The sequence below is a fragment of the Poecilia latipinna genome, unplaced genomic scaffold (genome assembly GCF_001443285.1).
Source record: "Poecilia latipinna isolate Pla-1442-1.1 unplaced genomic scaffold, P_latipinna-1.0 Scaffold2732, whole genome shotgun sequence".
In the NCBI taxonomy this organism is placed as follows: domain Eukaryota; kingdom Metazoa; phylum Chordata; class Actinopteri; order Cyprinodontiformes; family Poeciliidae; genus Poecilia; species Poecilia latipinna.
In genome coordinates this window covers 26,803-48,401 of record NW_015115348.1, presented here as the reverse complement: position 1 = coordinate 48,401, position 21,599 = coordinate 26,803, and the positions used below count along the sequence as shown (strand labels likewise).

Genomic DNA, 21,599 nt, shown 5'->3' with positions numbered 1-21,599 from the left:
TTCTAGTTTCTCATGCAAATGTCTCGAAAAAACAAAACAAAACTAACTTTCAAGTAACTTTTCAACAAGATACAGAAGCTTGTTTTCAGTAAATAATACCTTACAATTGATTTTTAAATAAAGTACTAGTTCCACTGGCAGATTATTTTTCAAAATGTCATAAGTGAAATAATCTGCCAGTGGAGCTAGTACGTTTTATCAATATTAAAATGTACTAGCTCCTGTGTCTTTCAAAGAATGTTACAGGAGCTTTTTTTTTGTATTTCCTGTATTTCAAGTTAATGCACCTGAAATAAGAGAAAACTAAGATTTTTTTATTAGAAACAAAACCAAAATACTTGATAAAAATTAGTGTTTTTGCAGTGCAGCAAGAAACTGTGAGCCTCTGTAAAGAAGTCAAAACCTCGAGAATCAAACTAATTTGTCAGAAAATACACAGAAATGGTGAAAAATGGTTAATAGAAGAAAAAACTACAAAGAGAGACAGAAAAAGTCCATAAAAAACAGCAAAATGCCCAAAGAACCCAAAAGAACCAACCCAGGAAGAAGCTAAACAAGCTCCAAAACAATGCAAAAAGATGCATCATGAAAAACTGACACAAAGCAACAAAACAAGCAGAATTAAAGACAACAACAACCCAAAGAAGTATAAATTGGAAAAAACAAAAAGATGTTAAACAAACTAAAATCAAGTTAAAGGAAACAAAATAATCTGAATGGATTATCTTTAAGAGGACAGAACAAACAAAACGAGCTAAACGTCCAAACAGACGAGTCAACAGAAACACGCGAGGAACCTGGACAACTTGGTCGCTACTTCCTGTTCTGCCAGCCTTGCTCCACCTTCAGAGAGGGTCACTAGTATCACCAGTGTTCCCAGTATTCCCAGTGTGTCTGCAGCAGCGGTTGTGATCCCTGATTCCTGCTGTGTTTCCTCGACTGTCGGCTCAAACGGATTATCAGGAAGACGTTACGTGAGCGTCTGCCAGCAGATTATCAGGGACATCAGCTATTTATAGACCCTCATCTTCGTCACTGTCACTCTCCAGCCTCACCTGCTACCCGTCTCACCAGTTGCGTGTCTCACCAGTTGCGTGTCTCACCTGCTGCGTGTCTCACCTGCTGCGTGTCTCACCTGCTGCGTGTCTCACCTGCTCTCTAACTCATTATCTGTCTCACCTGGTAACTATCTAAACCTGTCACCCATCTCACCTGTTCAAACCATTACCTGTCTTACCTGGCCCCTGTCTCACCTGTAACCTATCTCATATGATAATCATCTAAACTGTCATCTGTTCATCTTGTTAACTTCCTCACCTGGTAACTGTCTCACACTTTACCTATTTCACCAGTCGCATGTCTCACCCGGCAGCTATCTAAACCTTTCACATGGCTTTCTTGTCACCTGTTCCAACCAATAACAGTCTTGAATGGTACCCATCTCACCTGACACATAGCTTAATTCTCACCTGTTCCAACAATTACCCATCTCACCTGGTAACTTTCTTACCTGGTAATTGTATCATTTGGTAATTAAACCGTCACCTGTCTCACCTGTTATGCTTGTTAGCTTCCTCACCTGGGAACTGTCTCACACCTTACCTATTTCACTAATCACACGTTTCACCTGGTAGCTTCACCTGGCTTAATTCTCACCTCTTCCAACAATTACCCATCTCACCAGTAGACTGGGTTTGATTCGAGTCCAGAATCGCAACATTTGTTACATTTTCAGGTGGTGCGGTTCACTTTCCCATTGTACTGTGTCAAATGATCCAAACTTATTTGCAAAGTTGTTTCCCTTCTTGCCTGTGGGGGCGCTGCGCCAAGAACCACTGAAGGAAACCAGATGAAAACCTCAAAAGAAAACACTTAGCGCAAGTTCCTTCTTCACAAGATGTAAACATAAAATGGAGTAGCGTCAGATTTTAGCAGTTGAAGGATTTCTCTTTTGTCTTTGATACAAAAATACCATAAGCCATTTTTCCCACTAGCGCTAGTTAGCATGTCTGTTTAGGTTGTATTTACCCAGAATGCTCTGCGTTACAGTCCACCTCCTGCTTTTGGAGCAGTCTTTGGTCCGCTTGGTGTTCATATATTTCAATTGCATAGAAGTTAAGTTTTGGTTCACTTCTACCAAACCAAAGTTGAGGTTTTTAGGCTTTAACACCTTCCAAATGTTGTATTTTAACACTGGGAGTCGCTATATTTTTAAAACCACAATCCACAATCAGTTTCTGATTAAATTTGGTATTTGGATTCATGGCTAAAACCCAAATATGGTCACAAAGAGAGGAAGTGGGTGGGGCTTATGAGGAAAAAAAATGCCATTTTCATAAGTTTCTAAAAGCGATTGATGCTACTAACTGGTTATGATAATTTGTATGAAGAAAAATCTTTGCTACAAAAAGAAAACCAAGCAAATCTATGAATACTTTCACAATAATATGCCTCAAATTGTGTTTATATTTATGATTCCCAGCTTCATTTTTACATATTTGACACACACAGTTTATCATTTTGCATTGCTGCTGCTGCTGTGTAAAATATAATTCAATGCTAAGATTAATAATCTGTAGTGCGATGAAATATAAAGCCCTGAATTCTGCGTCACATGTGGGAGATTTTTTCTGCACGAGGCAGAGCTTGTTTTCATACATTTGCATGTTTCACAACGTCTCTCTTGTTTTCTGCTCTGTGTTAGAAAGCTGGGACGCTCTGCTTTGGCTCGGCGTTTTTCCAGGCGTCTGGATCGTTATCTGCAGCAGCATGAAACCAAACAGTTTTATCAAACAGTAAACTAAAGGCCGGCTGCTTTTTAATTATAAAACCATTGTTGCCACGGCAGCTGATGAAGCTGCTGACGTCTGATGATGAAGATGTAACAAGTAAATGCACTTTATAAAATATATTTTATATTAAAATACATATTTAAATTATTATATTTTTGACTTTTACTGTTTTATAGAACATATATTTAAGTTTCGGATTTTTTTTATATTAATTTTGTATTAAAATAACTAAGAATCATCTCTTTCTGCAAAGTTTGTGAACACAAAAAATTAGGTTTTGGTTCCATCTTGCTCTCAATGAAGATATCAAGTTAAACCAGCAGGAACTGTTGCTAAATTCAACAAGTTTCCACTTTATTCTCAATAAATACATTTTAAATATAAATGTATAAGAAGGGAAACAAATTAAAACCTTAAAAATAATTCATCATTTAATTTTTTTTTCCATTCGTTTCCTTACGAAGGACTTTCAGCTCTGTGTTGCTAAATTGACTTCTGATTTTTTTTCTTGTTTCTAAAACAAATTTCCTACAAAACCCAGAAAAAAAACACATTTTTAAAACATGAGACAAGATCTGAAAATCAAACTTTCTAATTTTAAGCAAATGTTTTGTGTCCCGATTCATTAAAATTAAAAATAGCAACGTTAAATAAGCAGCGGCGACAGTTTTAAAGGTTTGATTGCATCGGAAATGTTTTTTGGCAGCAAACGGGAGGATGAGAAGAGGAAATCTGAGCCTAATCTGAGAGCAATCTGTCTCATTAAGTCTGAGATCGATCTGCCAAGAGGCAGAAACACCGGCAGAGATGGTTCAGTGGTTTTAAAATAAATCAAAACACCAAACAACAACAGAATAAAAGGAAAGCGGCGGATCTTCGCAGCTGAATACAACCTGACAGGCGGCGGAGAGACGCTGGGTCCTGCGCAGATGGAGAGCAGAGGCAGCGCTGCGTGAACGCACAAGGTTTAAATAAACTCTGCGGGCTGAAAACTGCAGCTTCACCTCAGCTTCCCTGCGCTGAGCCGAGCCGCTGATCCAGGACCAGCTCCCTGCTTCACACGTAAATAACCCAAACTCATCCCGATTTAGCTTCCTGGCAGAGGAGAGCAGAGCTGTTCCGGGATCAGGTTTGTGTTTGTACCCAGAGCGGTAAGCAATTCACCAACAACTGATCCAGGACCAGTTAACGTGTGTTCCGCTTAATAGAAATGATCTAAATTAGGCCCAATTAAGATCATGAATGTTCCCAAAGGTCCGTTTGAGTCAAAATAAGTTGATAAAAACCCATTAAACTGCAAAAATATTAAGCTGTCAGGACCTTCAATCTAAAGGTGACCTATTTTGCTTCCTTGAACAGATTAGGACAGGTCTGTGGTGGTACAAAACATGTCGATTACATTTTTTTGCATAAAATCATTCTGAGATAATCAGATTTTAGTCTGATCAGTTCTGCCCACTTTGAGCTGTTTTAGGGCGTCTTGTCTCTTTAAATCTAAATAAGCTGCTGCTGGCCATGCCCCCCAATTCAACATTTACATTTGCACATGAAAATGTCTGCAAACAGATCTGCAATTATACAACCATACACCTTTGAAAAGCAGAAGTGGAGCCTCCTGCACAACCAAGAAGAATGCAGCAAGTGGTTTCTGGATGGTAAGTAAACACAACTCTTGCAGTAAAACCAGCTGAACAGACGTGCTGGAGTTCAGCTTGGGTTGCTAAACAACGGATGGAACTTTGTTGGGGTTGCTAGGTAACAGCGCAGTCCCTGCCGATTTGCTATGTTTTATTGGTTTCATTTTCCAGAACCCAAAACACATCAACTTATTGCCAACAAAAACGCTAGATGTTTTTTTTTTTTTTGTGTGTGTGCTTGGGCTGTTTTTAGAACCAGTAGAAACTCAAATATATAAACATGGAAAACATGAATTTTCGATAAATATTCAACATCTTTTCACATTGATCAGTCCCTCCAGGATTTTGCGATTGTTTTTGTGATTTTTTTGGAATCAAAATCACAGATTTTGTGGTGCTAATTTCGTGGTTTAAGTCATTTTACAATATTAGCACTAATGACAGTAAATGCAACTTTTTGATCGATCATGGAATATATCCTGACATCAAGTAATACTAAGGCAACAATGCAGTAGAAGTAAGAAATATTGCCACCTACAGGTGGGAGTTAGCATCACTTTAAACTCAATGTTTTGATCATTTGTGAGGAGAAATTGTAATAAATGCACAGACAGAAAAAATGCAGGGATCTCTTGATTTTCTGTGAATTTCTCAGCGGCTGATCCGGGACCAGCTGATCTGCAGCTGCTTTTTATAAATCGCTCTTCAGCAGAGATGAATGGAGCCGCCGGCCGCTCCAGCGACTCCTCATTAACACTTCAAGGCCAAAGCGCGCTGCTGCATTATGGATCCAATTAGGGAGAAAAATGACAGGAAGCGAGGCTGCATGTTAATCTGTCCAAACACAGCGTCTGACTCACGGCTCGTCTTCCTGCAGACAGAACGGGCTGATCGCGGGTTAATAAGGCGGAAAACAACAAACTGAATTCAGGATGCTGTGAAAACAGAGCTGCGCGATCAGATGATCATATTGATTATAGATTTATTATTTTTTTCCACCAATTCACTCCTTGGGTTTCAATAGTTAAAAGTGAGCCGCCATCTTGTTTTACAGCTTCTATTTATTTGGACTTGAATGCAGGTGAACTCTACGGCAGAAAGGTTAGGCTGCGATTTTACTTGGCCTTCACAAAGTTCGGTTCTGAGCCGCCATTTGTTTTCCCTGCTGCTGATTAGCTGAAACTCCAGAAGCGGAAATACAACAGACTGCAGTTTCTGCTCCTAGTGCTTTGACTATTCCACTGTGTTGATGCATTTTAAGGTAAATCTGGTGTTTGAACTAATAAAATACATTTATTTTTTGAGGGTTTTTCAATTCTTCTTGGACGTCAGACTCTATGATCACTAAAACAGCAGGAACTAGTTTGTAAAGAGAGGTTATTATGTACTTTCCAGCTATATTCTGCCATTTTATTGCACAATGTATATATTAAACATAACTTGCAAGAAGTTCAACTTCTCAAATCAATGCCATGAAATTGGGCCTCTGTCTCTTTAAGAAGCTCCTTGATTTCCTTTTAACAACATTTTTACTAGCATTGCACTGAGAAGTTGTTCCTATAATAAGCTCAGCGGATAAACGGTTCCACCAGGTGTTTGCCAATTGCTGCTGGCTAGTCTGTAGGAGAAAAAACTCAAAGATTCCTCAAACATGTATGAAAGAATGAAAGTAACACTCCAGGTATGTTTTTAATGAGGGAGTAACATTAGAAACATGAGTAAAGCTCAAAAAAAGTCGGTTAAACCTGAAGGTGCTTCCACATAAGAGAATAAAAATATTTAACATTGTGATTGTAAAAATATTATGTGTATTTTGCGCTTATTCTGGCTAGTATTTTTCTTTTTTAATGCTTTTTAAGCAGTTTAACTCCCACTTTCTGCAGTAGATATAAACCAAGGTCTGAACCTGTGATTCGTTCAGTTAAAGCCTCAACATAAACAAACCATTTTATGCTCATTTGTGTGGGTTTTGTTTAAGACATAATCTTATTTTTTTTGGTTTAGTTTCTTTGTTTTGCAGCTGGGAGCTTCCAGATGTTTGTCTGCAGCTTTGCCCTGCTTAACCGATGATAAAAACCTTCAGTTTTTGCATCCTGACCATAAAACAGCGAGCTCTGCTTCATCCGCAGGCAGCAGGAATCCATTTGAGACTCTCTTCTCACTGCTATGTTTCAATTAGAGGACAGATTTGAAACCTGGAAGAGGCTTAAAAGATCAGCAGCTCCCATTGGGTCGCCTCCTTCTGCTGCCTGGACAGATTAGCGTCAGCTGCTAACAGGAAGGTGTGACTCTCAGATCCTTTCCTGCGCGACGCTTCACTGGGAAAAATGGGAATTTATTTCTTATAAGACGAATGAAAAACGACACTGAAGGAACCAGGATTGGAGAGAAGCTGACTTTAAACATTTTCAATGTTAAAAATATGCAGAAGGTCTGAAACAAGCTGGTATTTTCTCAAACAACTTCTTCAAAGTTCAGTTCACAGAAATTAAATCACACGATTACTTAAACCGAGCTCAATAATTTCCATTTGTGTGATTTATTGTTTTTCGCTTCTTCTACTAAAATCTGGATGATAAAAGTCTTCAGTCTGGTGCTTTGGTCTCAACTAATCCTTATTTTGAAGGATAATTTTATTTACAGAAACTTAAAGTTTCATTTTACTTATTGTTTGTTTATTTTGGATATTGAAAAAGCTTTCCAGTTCCAGTGTTAAATACATAATTTAAAATTTATTGATCTTTGAAAATATTTTCCTGTGTTATTATTGTGCTATTATCATATCTCAAAACAATATCATTTATCGAGATAATTTCTCTGATGATTGATTCTCCAGCAAAATTTGTTATCATGACAGACGTAGTTCAGCTTAAAATGTTTGAAACATCAACATTCACAAAACATTCATTCCTCATGACGCCACATGTTTTTGCTAAAGCTCACCAGTCCCTCCTGCAGTAAAACACCCCCACATCATGATGCTGCCACTCCCATACTTCACAGTAGGGATGGTGTTTTCCAGAACCAAACTCCAAGAAGCAGCATCCAGTTTTCATTTTCCTCTAATCTGGAACAAACTTCCAGAAAACAGCAAAGCAGCCAAAACACTCAGTTCTAAAATTTGTTCTTATTTGTTTAGAATTTTCTTTGACTGTTCCATTTATCCAATTAACTGAAAAATTATTAATTTTAGTCTGTAGTCAAGTTGCACAGTGGTGCAGTTGGTAGAGCCGTTGCCTTGCAGCAAGAAGGTTCTGGGTTTGATTTCCGGCCCCGGGTTTCTCTGCATGGTGACCTCGCCTCTCGCCTGGAACGTTAGCTGGAGAGGCAACAGCAACCCTCCCGAAAATGGATGGATGAATAAAAATAAGTTTTAAGAATCCAGGCAGGTCTGATCCAGACTTTTAAGATGATGAAACCCTTTTCCTCACTATGAACCTCATCAGTATCCGGTTCCTCTTCATGCGGCTGCATCCAGTTGCAGGGAAACTGATCCCAGATCAGGTGAGAGTGATGGATCGGCTTTCTGATCCAGTCAGACGGGAGACAAACAACTGAGGAGTCAGTTCAGATCCACAGCTTTATGGGTTTAATAAAAACAGAACCGGCCTTCTCCTTCCTGCTTCACGGGTTTGTTTTCCAGTTTTTGTCCCTGTGCTGCCATCTAGTGGTCAAACGAAGCCCATCAGCTCAGAGCGTGGAGGTGTTCCTGGTTCCTTTCCATCCTCTCCTCTCCTCCTCGGAGTCTCGGCCTCCCCTCCGAACCTGGCTATTTTTAGAAACAGGGCAGTGAATGACAAAGATAGTCCAGGAAGTGGGTCTGTGTAATCCCTGGGTTCTGATGGCCTCACACACGCTGTAACGGGGTCAGAGGTCGTTCTGCGGGTCCGTCCTGCTCCGAAGGACCTCATCTGCAGAGACGGTTCTGACTCTTATCTCAAAGAGGCGCGTTGCTGCAGTGACCCAGTTCCTCTTATAGCCGAGAAAACCACCAACACACACACACACTTATATTTCTGACCGTATTAGGAAATTACAGTAACTTCCATTTGCTTTTGTAACCCTCTTTGCTCTTCACCATGACTGACACTTAGCCTTAAAAAGGAAGGAAGGAACGATAAGAGGCAGAAGAAAGATAGGAAGGTAGGACAGAAAAAGTACAGAAATAAAAACGAAGACAGTAAAAGAAAGATAAAGGAAAAGAGAGAAAGAAAAACAGAGGAAGAAAAACAGTAAGAAAGAAAGACAGAAAGAGAAAGAAAAATACAGAGAAATAAAGTAAAAAAGAAATGGAGAAAGAGAGAAAAAATGAAACAAAGACTGAAAAAGAGAGAGAATCTGAATCTGAGTCAAATTTATCTGTGAATCTGTTCAGGTTGGAATTTTGATCAGATTCTGCAGTCAGTTCATAGTCAGAAATCTGTACAAGAATCTGTTCAATGTCCTAATTTTCATAAATCGATTCAGAATCTGGACTCTGCTTAGGAAACTGTTCAAAGTTGGGAAATGACAACAAATAAGGAATCCAACATAATCTGTTCAGTCTTAGAATCCATCAGTAATTAGGAATCTGTTCAAATTTAGAATCTGTTTCTTAATTTGCTGTTTGTCATATTTTTCCTTCTGTTGACAAAATTTCACTTTAGAAGACAAAGTCTGGAGCTATGAGCCTCCTGGTTGTGATCAGAACCAGATGAGAACTTGAGGTCCGTTTCAGCCTGAACTCATAACTTCACACATGACCATCTGCAGACCACTAACCCGTGAGCTCAGACACTTCCTCGTGTGTCAACACGGCATTTAGCAAACATCTGCCACACAAAACCTCTAAAACAAGTCGGACCCGACCCGAAAGCAAAAGTGTCGAGTTTCTGCAGCGAGACGCCGGCGTGCGGCACGAGCCCTGCTGACCTCCAGGTCGCAGAGTTTCTGTTTAAGGTCCAAGAACTGGTTCAAAGTCTGAATGGTGGGAGGAAACAAGGCGGCGGCGCTTTTATTAACCTCCAGCTTCTGCAAATATTTACCTCAGACACACAGTCACACGGCATGTGAGCCGCGCGGCCAGGAAAATCTCTCAGGATTCATTTCCACTCAAAATGCAGAGAAAATGTTACATATTTCAGATTCCTCATGAGTTTGTGATCACCTCTGGCTGGTTGTGTTTTCCGTTCCCTTCGTTAACGAGCTCTGTAACGTTTTTCAAACGCAGCTGCACGGAAACACGGCTGTTGTGTATTTATAAAAGTGAGCTGCTTTTCATTAAAAACACCAGGGGAGCGCAGATGGTTCGTCAGATCTGGATACAAAACGGACAGAAAAATTACTAAAAATAAGACCCTCCTCCTGCCTCTGATTGGTCATTTTTGGTGCATTTCTTCAGATGGCAGTAGTAGCTCAGGGAAGACGTGGAGCAGATTGATTTTTCAACAGATTGTCTGTCTCATAGTTAGGACTGTCACAGTAACAAACTTTGCTGGATGAAAAATTGTCCCAGAAGTTTTCAACAATAATACTGTTGTTTTGAGACCATTTTCAAGTAATATAGTGGTCATGGCATAATGACGCGAGAACACATTCTGAACGATCAATAAACTTTAAATTCTAATAATATTTAACCCTGGAACTGGAAGATATTTCTAATATCCAAAATAAATAAACAAAAACAACAGAAACAACAAATAAAATTAATTACAAAATCAAAAAACGGTTAATTGAGACTAAAGCACTAGACTGAAGACTTTGATCATACACTTTATTGGTAGAGAAAAAAACAATAAATCATGCAAATAGAAATTATTGAGCTCGTTTTAATTTATCATGTAATTGATTTATTGTTTATTAAGACAGGTCTAACAACATAGCTTCTCCCCATCATGAATGCTAAGGCTAGTTAGCATGGCCACTGATGATGGCAGATAAATGGTTTTCCTGTATCTGTAAGTTGTTTATCCGCCTTTAGCACGATTAGCAGCTCATTCACAATCTTAACTGATACCTTTAAATCTAAACTAGGGCCTGGAAATCATTTCCAGGACGGAAGAAAATCTCAGTCCCAGTCACACCCATCATGTCACCTGTCACACAAAGTCCAACAAATTGTTTGTTTCCTGAAGGCAGAGCTTTCATGTTGCCTTATATAAACAGACAAACCTGTAAGACAAAACTCAGGGCATAAAAAAGACCAGGCAGGTCTGTTTTTTTTTCCCCTCTGGCCCCGCCCCAAGCTGTGATGTCACAGCAGGTGTTTTCCATCAGGTGTGAGAGGTCAAAGCCCTGCAGTAGTATGAGAGAAGCCGATGGCGGGGATTCGGTTTCAGGCTGCAACAGAATCAGAGCTCAGAGAACGAAACCCGACCCGCCTGTGGATCAGAGTTCATCTCTGAGGAAACATAGAAACACTCAAACATTCACACAAAGCACACCTGAAACGATTAATCAGATTAATCGTGATAAATAAATTAAAATCAACTAATTTAATAATTGATTAATCGTTAACTGGAGTACAAAGACTCAAAAAGGTCAGTTTGTTCAAAAAACAACAAATTTAGAGCAGTAATTACGACAAAACTGTACAAAATAAATACACATACAGTCAATGTAAAAACCATTGACATTTAGAACAGAAGTAATTATTTATTACAGTTCAGCTGTATCTGGTGGTAAATATATTTAAAAAATAAAAATTGTGTCTCAGTCTCACGATGAAAACTATGATGGAACAACAACTGAGAAAAGAGAGAAAACTGTCATTCAGACTTAGAGTCAAGCTGCCTTCTACCTTTCTGTTATTTTAGGACGATTTACAGACATTCACAGTCATTTTTTCAGCTGATTGTGGTCAATAAATAAGTTGGGATATAAACGACCGAACAGCCTGGGGGGAAATGATGGAAATATTCAAGTCTAAATCAGGGACATCTATAATCGCTGAGACTGACTCACATCTAAATCAGGCCAACAAACTGACTTCTTAACTCAGGCTTCAATGAAGAATTAATTTTTATTTTCTTCAGAAATATGACAGAACCTTTAAAACAAACCAACACAGGCCAGACTACAAATCTTATTAGTTGTGAAGCAGCTTTTCTGATGTCAGTAGCTACGTTTCTCCTACAATCAGCTGTTTCCCAGCTTTTAGAAATGTTATTTGTTCACATTACAGCAGAACGTGACATAAAAACAAAGGATGCATTCTCACCAGCCCAGTTTGGTCCACTTTAATCGAACTCCAGTTCATCTGTGTAGAAAGTCTGGTTCGTTTTTGGAGGAGTGAATGTGCAAATTGAACCAAAACAATGAACTCTTGTCCGTTGAAAGATCTAAAAATGGTTTGTTTGAAGTAAATATGTAAATGCAAGCAGACCGTAGACCGTTCCATAAGCAGGAAGTGAACTATATCAAAGGGCATTCTGGGTAAATATAACAACAACAACAACAAAAAAAAAAGTTGCTAGTCGAGCGCTTGCGGGAGACATTTTCCAAAGACAAAAGAGAAATCCTACAACTGCTAAAATCTGACGCTATGGGATTTTTGTTTACATTTCGCAAAGAAGGAAGTCTTCTTTTCATGTAATTTCCTTCGGTGGTTTTTGATGCAGCGCCCCCACAGGTGAGGAGGGTAAAAGTCTCTTAAAGGGTTTGGATTAGGGGTGCACCAGTTTATCTGCGCCAATTTCCTTAATTTTGGGAGATCGGTGATTGGCCAATATTTATATGAAAGCCGACCTTATCCACTGATCTTATCTAAAAATCAGCCACTGTCCTGTTTTGTGAGAGGTTGGGCTGACAGACCGGCCCACCAGGTGATGCCTATATGTTTGGAGTTAGCAACATTTCAGACAAAAAATAATTGGCATTTACCAAAACTGGAATTGGAAGGTCAGGCTTTTTAAAGATTGGTAATCGGCAATCGGTAAAAAAAAAAAAAACTGCAATCGGTGCAGCTTTAGTTTGGATCATTTGACACAAACTAGTGTGAAAGTGAATCGCAGAAACTGAAAATATAACAAATATTTCAATCTTTGTCCCCAATTGAACTGAGTCTACTGGAGTAGAAAACACCTAAAGTGTCACGTTAATCCCTGATTAAATCCAGATTGATGTTCCTGCTCAACCTGTTCAGGTTCAGAGGAAAGTCTGTTTGTACCGTAAACACCATAAATCTACCGAAAACCACAACAAGAACGCCTGTTCTCTGAGCTAAACTGACATTTACAGCCTGTTTGCAGGCAAACAAGCAGCTTCAATCAAAAGGGCAGAAACGTCTCGCCAAATTGAGGAACCTGACCGCTTCTTTCCTCTTCAGACAAGAACTTCAATCTCACGCAACACAAAGTTGCAAAACGTCTCAAAGTGTAGCTGAGATCTAAAAACTCAGCAGCAGACTGTGGTCAGGTGGAAACGCCTCAGAGTTTTCATCTGCGATCAGAGGAAGACAGACACAACCTCGACCTGACAGAACCCAGCTCCTGCCGAGATCCTTCAGGATCACAGCGAGTGAAGAAGAGCTGCACTTCCTCCGACTGTCGGCTCTCATCAGCCACTCCACCCACGCTCCAAAACAGAACAAATACTGACCAGCACAACTTCACAGAAGTAAAAAAATAAACTATTTCATTAGAATTGTTTTTTAAGCAAGAGAAGTTGTTTTCTAAATGATATCCCAGAGAAATGGGAGGAAGAAAGAAATCAGAAAAAAGATCAGCTTCAGGGCTGAACAAAGCTCTGACGGCGGCAGTGTGAACAGAAACCAGCCGTTTGGACGGCTGAGTGCTTGTCTATGGAACAGGTGATGACAGAACAGGTGAGATGTGTTCACAAAGCAGCATTTTGAAACCCAACTTATTCATTAAAACTGAAAGTAAGCAGCTCAGATGATTACTGATAAACACTCCGACAACAGATTTAAGATGCACCGACGTGAACGAGTTTGACTGCCGGTGATTCAAAAGTGAGGAATGAAGGAGAGCAGATGAGAGAGAAGAAGCCTCTGTAGTTACAAACATTAGATTTATTTTGAGTTTAACAAAATAAACTCAAAAATAAGCAAATAAATCTGAGTGTCATCAGCGTAAAGCATGATCAGAAAAATAATCAATCACACGAAGAATCTAAAAAATGGGAGGTAATATTTTACTATTAAATGTCAAAACTATGACAAGCTGGATATCACGGTTCAATAGGATTTAATTTCACAGTTTACTAAAGAGTTAGTTTTTAAAAAAATGTTAATAAATGTACGTCTGGAGTGAAGGCAAAACAGAGCGAGGGAAAAGAAGAACACGAGTGGTTCTGAGTTGTTCTTCACCTGATTTTCAACGTTATTTTCCCGTCTTTGCTTTGGCGCGCAGCAGATGCTGCGATTCCTGAAAGTTTAATAAACGATAAAAACTGGACTAATTACTTTGTTACGTTCAGTTGATTGTGATCGATATATAAGTGAGGGAATAAATAGACTGGGGATAAATGATGGGAAGATGGAAATATTCAAATCTAAATTAGAAACTGACTTGCATCAAATGGACTCCGAAAAATCACATCTTTAATCTTTAGCTCAGGTTTCAATTGAGAATAAATTTTTATTTTCTCCAGAAATATGACAGAACCTTTAAATGAACCAACACAGATCAGATTTTTCATTGCATTAGATGTGAAGCAGCTTTTCTGATGTCAGTAGCTACATTTCCCCTACAGCCAGCTAGAAAATGTTTAGAAATGTTTAGATAATATTTTTAATAGGTTAGTATATATCGTAAAGTATACTTTATGATACATTTTACAAACTACATTTCATACAGCGGCAATTACTGGTATGTAAAATTAAATTAATTGTCCAATATAAAAAACTTGACATACAAAAACAACATCTCGACATTTCTGTCGAGATGTTGCATCTCGACAGAAACGAAACTCTTTGTAATACTGATACTCAATGTGAAGCAGATGTCATCAGCAAAAGGTCTAAAAATCAACCCATCAATCAATCAAGTTTATCTGTGTAGCACATTTCAGCAACAAGGCAGTTCAAAGTGCTTTACATCATAAGAACACAAAAATACAAAGTTATGTCGTCCTCTGTTAGAGGTTTGACTCACAGACCGGCCCACCTGGACATGTTAACCCAGCTGGGCTTCATTTCTTTATTTGGCAACAGAAAAAAGACATAATAATAAAATCAGTATCGGCTAAAACTGTAACCGGTAATCTGTGATTTAGTTCATAGATCAACAGAGAATACAAATTTTACACACATCAAAGTATCAGCAGATTTCTCAGCTTTGTGTTATTTGTGATAGAAACTGAATAAGAAATAACCATTTTAGTGATATATTCATGCTCATCCTGGATTTGCATGGTTTGGTGGATATAAATCAATATTTATGGTGCCTGAAAGTGAACAGAACTAACTATGGCGGCTAATAGGCGCCGTCCAAACAGCTGGACTTGTTTACAGGTCAGAAGTGTCCAAATGTTTTGCCACTTGGGCCAAAATGATCAAGTCAGAGGTATTTCTGGGCCAAAAAAAGTAAAATAAATAAATAAATAATAGAAAGACTAAAATAAAATTAAGCAGTGAGATTTTTTTCATAGAAAAGTTATGTTATTTTCATCGTAGATCCAAAACTTTCAAATAATTTTACACATTTTCTGTATTAAAAGAAATTTCATCTAGTTTTCACCTGATTCTTTTCAGTTTCATTGAACAAATTTATTTACAAGAAAAAAAATTGAGTCACTTTCTTTGAAAACAGTTGCCATAATTAGCCAAGTTTATTATTATTACTTATTATAGAAGCCTGGTTATAAAAAGACAAATACTTTGTGTTGTACGTAACATTTTCTATTTACCCTGATTACGAATAAAAATTTGGCCAAATTTTTATTCCTCTTGAATTGAAGTTCAGGGCCACAATAAAATCCCCCAAAGCCCAGAAATGGCCCCCGCGCCGCGGACACCAGGTGCCAGGTGTTCATTAACAGATCGATAAAACCTTGAAGGACCCGAGGGATCGGAGCCTATAACTGATAGTGTTTAAAGAGAAGTGGGCCGCGAACGCAGCCCTGAGGTACAGCACAGGTCAGAGTGACTGACTGAAAACGACAGCCGCTGATGCTACAACAGAAACTGATCTGCAGATCAGCTGAGTTGATAAAAACCCTCAAATACCAACAAACCGATAGACGAAAGAGATAAGTAGAAAATGTCAGTTGAGATCAAACAAGCCAACTTGCATGCAAAATGAAGAAACGGTCAAGAATTACTGCACAAAGTCAGCGAAAGGCATGCAATTACCCATGCATACAAAAAGACAGAAAACATGTCAGGATCATCAACATGCAGATGGTTTTCTGACTCACTGCTCAAAACGAGAGATTATTAATAGTTAAAGATTTTTGTATGTCAAGCGGTTTTTTTGTGCATTAATTTAAAACTCCAGACAGTATCATCTGGGCCGATCTGGTCACCACTTCTACTTTCTAGAGGCACCGCTGCAGAACGCATATGAGGATCCTAATGAGTAACATGCAATCGCATAAAAACGTGAAGTGGACTTACAAACGGTTAAAGGTTAACATCAATATGGAGATAAATGTCACCGTGTATAAACATCAGCAGCTCCATTTCAAAACAGGAAATATTCTTTACTAAACTGCAACGTCTGATCATTCAGAGTAAGCACAGAGAAAGAAGATAAACATTGAAAAAAAATCGGAGAAATTACTCATTTCACCTCATTTGCTCAGATTTTACAATCATCTCAATCGGTTTTGCTGTAGTAGCTTCAGATTGGCATTCATGTCTGTTTTTTATGGGGATGTTTGTTTTCTGAAAGAAAAAGTTTTGAAATACATAGTCCTGTCAGAATAAGCAATAAAACATTTAATCAATAAATCACGAGATAAATTAAAGCAAAATCAATAATTTTCATTTGGATGATTTATTGTTTTTCTGTTTTCTCTCTTTCGACCAAAACCTGGATGATAAAAGTCTTCAGTCTGGTGTTTTGGTCTAACTGACCTTTTATTAAAAAAAAAAAAAAAAAAAAAAAAAAAAACAATTTTCCTTAGAGAGACGTCATCATATGTTTTATTAGTCTTTTCTATTGTTTTATTCTTGATATTTAAAATGTCTTCCAGTTCCACTGTTAAATGTTTGCAAAAGTTGAAAGTTTATTTATATCTTAGAATGTGTTCTTGCATTTTTATGTCATTACCATATTATTACTTGAAAATAGTCTCAAAACGATGATATTATTGTCATCACAATAACTTATTTAGTGATTTATCATCCAGTAAAACTTATTATTGTGGCAGGCCTCAATACAAACCCAGACCTCAGGCTGGTTGAAGTGAAATCTGGTGCAGTTTGAAGGCCAACCAGACGGCTCCAAAAGCAGGAAGTGGTCTAATGTGAAGGGGATTCTGGGTAGAACAAACTAGCATCTAGCATTAGCAGTGAAAATAAAAGCAAAATACTACAAAATATGATGTCACTCCATTTTTGTTTAAGTTTTGTGAAGGAAGTTGAGCTCAGCATTTTCTTCAGAGGTTTCTGTGTCGTTTCCTGCAGTGATTCTTGATGCAGCGCCCCCAGAGGCGAGTAGGGGAACATGTTTTTCAAAAAGTTTGGATTATTTGAAACATTGCAGTATGAAAGTGAACCGCAGCTGAAAATGTAACAAATGTTTAAATTTTGCTCCCCAATCAAACTGAATCCATCAGGTGTGAAAATCTGAATAATCAGACCAGTAAAAACTATTGATCTTCTGAGAAACTGAGTCGATTTCATGTTGTTTTGGTGCTAAAAGGTTAAACCAGATTTTATTAGGCCTCCTGGTAGTTTATATTTCCAGTAGCAGCAGCCAAAGGAAGCGGCAGCATCGTTCTCCTTTGAATCCATTGCTTGTTTCCGGAGCGGAAGAAAATGAGGAGGAGGAGTGGAGTCCACCTCCCCGTCCTCAGAGAGAGCTGCAGATTGAATCCTCTTCTCCGGAGTCCAACGCTCCCAGCAGGCACTAAAAATGAGTGCCTTTAATTAATTGCTCTGCCAATCCATTAATAGCAGCTATAATTAGAGGACCATGGGAGATCGCTGGCAGATTAAACGATCCAGCTGAATGAACCTCAGGTTGCACTTGTTACCTTTTTTATTCACCACAGAGACTTTCGAGGACCTCACATTGTTCTAACAGACCGCTACGCTTCAAACTTCGTCATATTTCATAAAAGTGTGAATATTTTCAGCTGACAGTAGGTCTAGTGCAACAAACTGCGAGTCTGTTTAGTACAGGAAAGGCAAAACCTTTTGGTTTTTGACGACTCCTGCTAACCATGATGACAAAAACCCAGTTTGTGACTAAAAAGCATGCTGGTGTGTTACTCAGAGGTCCCTGCAGATCAGGGAAGTCTCAGATCTGGCAACACATGAGCTCAGACGCACGCGTGTCCTCTGCATGTGAACGGCTCATTTAGAGGAGCTAGCATGTGGGTCAGTCCAGCAGGAGGTGAATCTGTTGGGTATTTTCCTCATTTAATGCATCAGTTTAGTCAAACAACTACTGGGCGGATTAAAACTAATAATAATAGTAATAATTTTGCTATTTATTGCTTAAATTTAACCCTGAAAACAAAGTGGCTGCATTGAATTAAAAGCTCATGTTTCTTTATTTTTTAGCATTGTTGCTACACCTTTATTGAATAAACAGTGGAGAAATGCAGTAAAAATAAAAATACCGACAGTTATAAGGGTTTTTAAATGCCATTAAGATGAAGAACCTGTAAAAGTCTACCAAGTGCCAGTTTTAGTTCCACCTGTTTATTGCCTTCAGGCAATAAAACGTCTTTTTGTTCTTATTTTGAAAAGAAATGTAATTATCTCTATATTTTCATATTTTAATACATTTGTAATACTGTTTACAATAATCTTAAGAGGTTTAATGAAAAAAATCAGCAGAATTTGCCAATTTTTATTTGATTAATCGATTAATTAATCATTACAATAATCGATAACTAAGATTAACTGCAGCCCCTCTGTTAGTCTCTAAATTGGCTCTGTGTATGTTTCTTTCCCAGTGAAGGACTTCTAACAACTACAGACAATGGATTGATGGATTTGTCTTCCCTTTGCAAAGACAAAAAGAATCCTAAAAGTTACTTCAGCTTAGATCAGGGGTGTCCAAACTTTCTGTCGCATGAGCCAAACTCCTCAAGTCAAAAGTATTCATGTGTTGAGAAAATGTAAAGAACTAAAATCTAGCAAATGAAGTAGTTTGATTGTTTTTGTTTCGTAGGAAAGGAATGTTGTTCATCACAGATCCAACATTTGAAAGGATTTTGCACGTTAGCTTTATTAAAAGAAAGGCATCTGGTTTCTAGCTTCTTTTGGCTCCGTTGAAAAACATTTATTCCCAGTAAAAGAACAGGATCTGGGTCTCTCAAAAGGCTAGGCAAATTTACCAAATTAAACAAAAACTCTCTGGATGTGTATGACTATTATAAAACAACAATTTCCAAAAGTTCCACATGAAAGAACTTGTCAACATAACTGTAAGGAACAAACAATAACACACTGATATTTATTTATTTACAAAAAGCCCAGAGAAGAATGGGGAACACACACAAACACAAAAAGAAATATTGATCTCCATGGGAGTACTGCATGTGAATTGGAAAGCAATCACAAAGAAACACACATAGTTAGTGTTGTACTTTTTATATCATAAGAAAATTATGTCCGTAATAACTTTACCCTAAAAAGTAATCTGCATCAACCACCTGGGCTGGACGGGACAGATTATTTTCTAACTGAAATTGGAGGCCACAAAAAATCTGTCTAGGGACCACAAAGGGCCCCCGCGCCGCACTTTGGACACCCAAAGATAAACCCATCTGGTGCAGATTGTGTTTTAGAGACGGTGTTTAGTTTCCCTTTTCTGACAGAAGCTCACAGAAAACAACTCTGTCTCATCTTAGTCAGGTTTAGCTTCACCAAATTAGCATCATGTGAACCGTTTCCTCTAAATTCATCTTTCAAAGTTGCTCCACTCACGTCGCATGTTGAATGAACCACATGCATGAAAAAGCCTCGTTAAATTCTGATTGGTCAGTTTTATTTATTTTTACTCCAACTGTGTTTCCCCTTGAGGGGAGTAATCATTGTAATGCTTCATAAAACAGGAACAACAGCATTCAAATGAAACGCTTTAACGACCAAACACTTCAGCAGGTTTTAAAAAGCATAATTTATGTGAAATATGAGAAATGTTAATGTATTAATTCTAAACTGATCCTCAGTTGTCTCCATAGATCTTCATCCTGCAGCCAATAAATATGAAGCTAGACCAAAAATAACTTAATGAATGGCTTTAGATATGAAAATGAAGAAGTTAAAGGTATTTCTGTGGAGGAAACCAATCAAGTAAAATAAGTTCATATTAACCTTTCTAATATTTCCACTGACATGAAATTCACACAAGATGTCGGCAGCAACCCAAGTAATCGACTACTGGGTTGGAAATTAAAGCAATTAATCCACAAATGCAGGAATGGATGAACACAGAGACAACAGGAAGAAGAATTGAACACATGGTACTAAAAGTACTGATGCACCGATGTGAACCAATGCCAATATTAAAGGGGCAGTACAAAATATTACATATTTTCCAGGCACAAAGTGTAATTTCATAGCATAATCAACTATGTTACTTTCAGTAATTATATAAATGCTATATATTCTAAATATGACTTAAATTAAATTTAGCACCTTGAAATTGGGCCTCTGTCTCTTTAAAAATTCCTGCTCTTTTTGAAGATCTGCTTTCAGGAAGTCATCACAACCCTTCTCCTCTCATAACCCTTTAACAACATTTTAACCAGCATTTCACTTAGAAGTAGCTCCTGTAATGAGCTCAGAAGATCAGGTCCACCAGGTGTCTGCTAATCGCTGCTGGCTAGTCTGAAGGAGCTACGCCTTGGAGGCGGGGCTAGGTCCACCTAGGTGTTTTGTTCAGCTGAATGGTTGCCATGGAGACTAAATGATTTCTCAAACATGCATGAAAGAATCAAAGCAACACTACAGGTATGTTCTTGATTAGGAAATAACATTATATAAAGTGCGAACTGAATACAAATTTCCAAAATGTAAAAAAAAAATTATTTCCCCTTTTTTTTTTTTTTTTTTTATTGCTCCAGTATATTCAAATTTTAGAAATGCCGTTTTAAATCATTTTGCGACGTGGTGTGATTGTTTTCACTAATCACACCACCTTGTTCAATTCCTCTGTATTAAAACTTGTTTAAAAATTTAAACAGTATTCCTCCTGATACATGCAAATGAATTTCAGCTTTCTAAATACTGACGGCAAGTTTCTTGGTTTTCTTTGCTTTTTGTTTCCTTCCTGTTCAATTCTTATTTCCTGGATCGTCCCAATTCACTCCTGTGACTTCCAATGTGGATCAATTTGCCTTCATTTCTTTGTGTGATTTTACATTAAAGGCACCATTAGAAATATTTAAACTGAGAAACACATTATTTACTTTAACTGCTGTAAATAATTTCTTAATTTCTTGTTAAAAAGTTTCTAATTTCAAAGAATAATTAACAGGCCAAACTTCTCAAGTTTGTTGTTTGGAAGTTCAGAGATCAAACATTTTGATGATTTTTAACCTTTGTCTGTTTAATTTGCACACATTTATCTGCCAGTAAATGAGAAAAAAGGAAGCCAGTCATGATTGATGGATAAAAATACCAACAAGAAGTACGGGTCAAAGACAGTTCAAACGGTCAAACAGAGACTTCAAATCCAACAATAGCAACACATTCTAGTTGTTAATTAAGTCACTTTCTAGAAGGAAAGGCTTTCCTGATGTTAAAGATTTGAATCTTTTCTTTTTGTTTGCATCAATTGAAAAGTTTTAGGGTTTCGATTTGTCCTTTGAACTGACTCGCTTTCATAGTTTTGATCATTTTTCTTCCCTTTTAGATGCATACAAAGGAATTCCTGGTTTATAATTAAAGCAATTTGTTCATACCAGATCCAATTTTATCGCTTTCTTTTCTAAAAAAAAAAAAAAAAAAAAAAAAAAAAAAAAAAAAAAAAAAAAAAAAAAAAAAAAAAATTTTTTAAAAAGGGTTTTTTGTTTAAAAAATTCTTTTTTTTTTTATAAAAAA

General features: G+C 37.7%; 1 protein-coding gene and 1 long non-coding RNA gene across 3 annotated transcripts in view; one reads left to right on the top strand and one right to left on the bottom strand.

The window, feature by feature from the left end:
• LOC106938935 (diacylglycerol kinase zeta-like) overlaps positions 1-21,599 on the bottom strand; it is a 56,215-nt gene that overhangs the window by 25,668 nt on the left and 8,948 nt on the right. The window contains exon 1 of one of the 2 annotated variants that reach the window (XM_015021146.1): positions 3,686-3,778. The exons of the other annotated variant lie outside the window; for it this stretch is intronic. The gene's annotated coding sequence lies outside the window, so the exon portion shown is untranslated. Of the gene's footprint in view, positions 1-3,685; positions 3,779-21,599 lie in introns of those variants that run through there. 2 annotated transcript variants of the gene reach the window in all.
• The window catches only part of LOC106938936 (uncharacterized), a 15,337-nt gene continuing 3,533 nt past the window's right edge, over positions 9,796-21,599 (top strand). The window contains exons 1-2 of the long non-coding RNA XR_001422721.1: positions 9,796-9,874; positions 10,345-10,351. This is a non-coding gene — a long non-coding RNA (uncharacterized LOC106938936). The remainder of the gene's footprint in view (positions 9,875-10,344; positions 10,352-21,599) is intronic.